This window comes from Bidens hawaiensis, unplaced genomic scaffold, assembly GCF_021521415.1.
Source record: "Bidens hawaiensis isolate Kalapana, Puna unplaced genomic scaffold, B.hawaiensis_p1.1 tig00004551_1, whole genome shotgun sequence".
NCBI classification, from domain to species: domain Eukaryota; kingdom Viridiplantae; phylum Streptophyta; class Magnoliopsida; order Asterales; family Asteraceae; genus Bidens; species Bidens hawaiensis.
In genome coordinates this window covers 900,274-903,523 of record NW_027491277.1, presented here as the reverse complement: position 1 = coordinate 903,523, position 3,250 = coordinate 900,274, and the positions used below count along the sequence as shown (strand labels likewise).

Genomic DNA, 3,250 nt, shown 5'->3' with positions numbered 1-3,250 from the left:
AATTGAATTAAGCATCTTTTTGAATACTGATCGAATTAACCAAACCGACCTATAGCTAAACCGATCTATGTTCACACTAGAAACTTTATTTTTAGTAGATTGGGCTATCCAAAAGGGGTTGGGACGCAGCTTGTTGCCTGCTTAACTGCCACTTCATTGTAAACCGTTTGGATGTTTTTATCGGCTAGAAAATATAGAGTAGAAACTAAAAAGTGAAGATTGATCATTGAATGAGATCAAATAGCAAACTTTATGTTATTATGACACTTTAAATACTTTGTATTAAGTATAAGTATAAGTAACCCAACCGGTTCCATATTTGTTTACTCATATAATCTGTTCCAATAGTAGACCCGGTCATGTATTTGTTTAACTTCTTTTATATCTTTTACTAAACGCAGTCAGTTTGGTTTGTCGTTTACCAAAACCATAGACAATGATTCGGTTAGAATTTTCATTAAAACCTACGGAATCAGAGCATTAACAAGTTGATCAGCAATAACGATTACTGGTATCTTACGTTACTAGCAAGTATAGTTTCAACCAAAACATACATCCAACACCATCTAAAACATTCAGTATAACACCAAGTAAATTAATTCACAAAAAACTATAATACTATGACTCACAGTAACGATTCAATAATTTTATTCACACAACCAGATAATAATTAAACAAAAGACATAAATTCATGATTCCATATATAAAACCTACTCAGTAAGCTTCCCCGCCCAGTTTGGTTGCGACATTCCAGTCTGCTCATGAACCGTGCTAAACAAAGGCGGTAGCATCTTGTACAAGTTGGCCACTTCCTTCATAGCTCCACCCGGCCCTTGACCATCACCGCCATCCCCAACACCACCCGCACCAGTCCAAATGCTTATCTTCGGCTGCAATCCCTTAACCGCCTCCGCGTTAATCTTGGCAATCTCTTGATACATCCCACCATTGATCATCAAATAATCCCTTAACGCCCCATAATTGCCTCCCAACGCACCCAAAAGTGTCCTTATGTAAGTCCCCTGAGCCTGTGCAAGAGCAACCAGACCTTCAGCCTCCTTCTGTTTCGCATATAGTTCACCGTCTGCCACTTGTTGGCGAGAGTAGAATGTGGCCTCCGCCATAGCCTTTTGAGCCGCTGCTTCTTTTTCTTTCTCATATAGATTCGCTTCTGCAGCCTTTTGTTTCTTGTATAACTCCCAGTTTGCCTCTTGTACCTTTAATCATAATATTATACCCAATTTAATGATTACTTATTAAACATATGTATTCAAGAGATAGAAGATAAAATTCATAATTTGTGTATAATACCTTTGTTTCATATTCAACACTAGCTTTGCTTAAGAACTCCGCCTTGAGTTTCTCCGTCTGAGTCAACGCGTTCATGATCTCAACCTCCTTCTGCAACTCTGCCTCCCTAAGCGCCACCGCCTTGGTCGCCTCCACCTCCGCCACCTGTGAATCCTTGGCCCACTTGGCCTTCTTCATTGCCAGCTCAGCATTTGCTTCTGCCACCTCAGCCTCCCTCTCATTCTCAAACACCTTCACTTCTGTCCTAACCTTTATCTCTTCCTTCTTCCCCTGCCCTTGCCTCTGCGTCGATATGATCCTTGTTTCCGCATCAATTTTAGCTGCGTTCTGCAGCGTTTGTCCTTCTCGAAGCTTCGCCCCAATTTCACCCTAAATCACAAAATTAAAAAATATATTATGACCCCATGATCTATGAAAGTAATTTTTAAAAGACAATATCAAATTATGAAAGGGCCGGCGACACAACTTTCTATTTTCCTTTAAAATTAATTCTAAGCAACACAAAATTAAACTTACATCATATCAAATTATATTGATTATTACACAAACTTCAAAAAATATATTGACCCATGATCTATGAAAGTAATTTTTAAAATACTGCTATTCAAAAAGGGCTAGCAACACGGTTTTCTAATTAAACTTATGCAACATAAAATTAAGCATATATCATATCAAATTATGTTGATCATTACCTTCATCTAGGCTTCAGACACATCAATCTTCGCCTGATTCGCAGCTTCCATTTGCGTCTTCTGTCCTAAATACGAGAAATACTCGTGTCCAGGAACATCAACCAACTGCTTAACATTCGCATTATAAATCCACAACCCGAACTGATTCAGCTCCAACTGAACCTTCTCAAACACTTCTTGCTTAAACTCCTTAGTTCCTTTAAAAATCTCTTCCATAGTCATCGAGGCAGCGAGAACACGCGTCTCGCCCTCAATAATCCCCTTAACAAGCTCATTCACATGTTGTGACAGTTTATCATGAGGGGAGATGAGTTTAGCATACTTGTGTAGGCTTTCTTCGTCGTCTGAGCGTGGACCGATGGTGAATACGGCCGGGAGGATGAATGGGAGTTTCTCGGCGCTCATGGCCATGACTTCGAACGTGTAATTCACCGGAGAGATGTCGAAAACCGAGTAGGACTGCCCCGGGAGAACCCATGCTTTCTTTGCGATCTTGATGTCGTCGATCCCGAAACCGGTGATGACTAGGTACTCGGAGGCACTTGCTACACGGTACATGATTAATGGCCGGAGATGACAACGGAGAAAAAGAGAGGAGGGGTTTGTAGTATGTACTTTAAAGGTTTAAAGTTGATATGTAGACTATGGAATATGTATATATATATATATATACACAGACATATGATCGAGTTATGAGTTAATCATAAATGATTGAATATTATAACAATTTGAAGATTATCTTTTGAGAGTTTGAGATGTACAAAAACTCAAATAGAAAATATATAATATAAACGATGGACATAAATCAAATAATCATAATTATTATTATTATTATTATTATTATTATTATTATTATTATTATTATTATTATTATTATTATTATTATTATTATTATTATTATTATTATTATGGTTATGGTTATTAATATTTAGTTGATACAGTCATATATACAGTATTGTTTTTATTTATCTATTATTCAAATTATTCAAATTTTAAAAGTTACTTGGAATTTGTTGACATTGGTGTTTTAATGAATCGTTAGTAATACTTCTTGTTATATTGTCAACTTTATAATTCATAATAATGTATTGAACTAAAAATATATATAATATATAGCGTAACTAACCGTTTTTTATTCCTTGTAAATGATAAAGCATGACTCTTAAATTTCTTAAAGTTAAATGAAGTTGCATTGAAACTACAGTATTTGAACCGCAAGGAAATTGTTGCTTGACATTTAAGTTATT

The 3,250-nt window shown here is 36.2% G+C and overlaps 1 pseudogene across 1 annotated transcript; it reads right to left on the bottom strand.

Annotated features, from left to right (window-relative positions):
- Window positions 1–710: 710 nt before the first annotated feature.
- Window positions 711–2,655, bottom strand: LOC143626993 (flotillin-like protein 4; annotated as a pseudogene). Its single transcript, XR_013152522.1, has 3 exons — window positions 2,004–2,655; window positions 1,312–1,680; window positions 711–1,217 (listed from the first exon to the last, which is right to left on the bottom strand). The product of XR_013152522.1 is annotated as a flotillin-like protein 4 (transcript).
- Window positions 2,656–3,250: the final 595 nt, after the last annotated feature.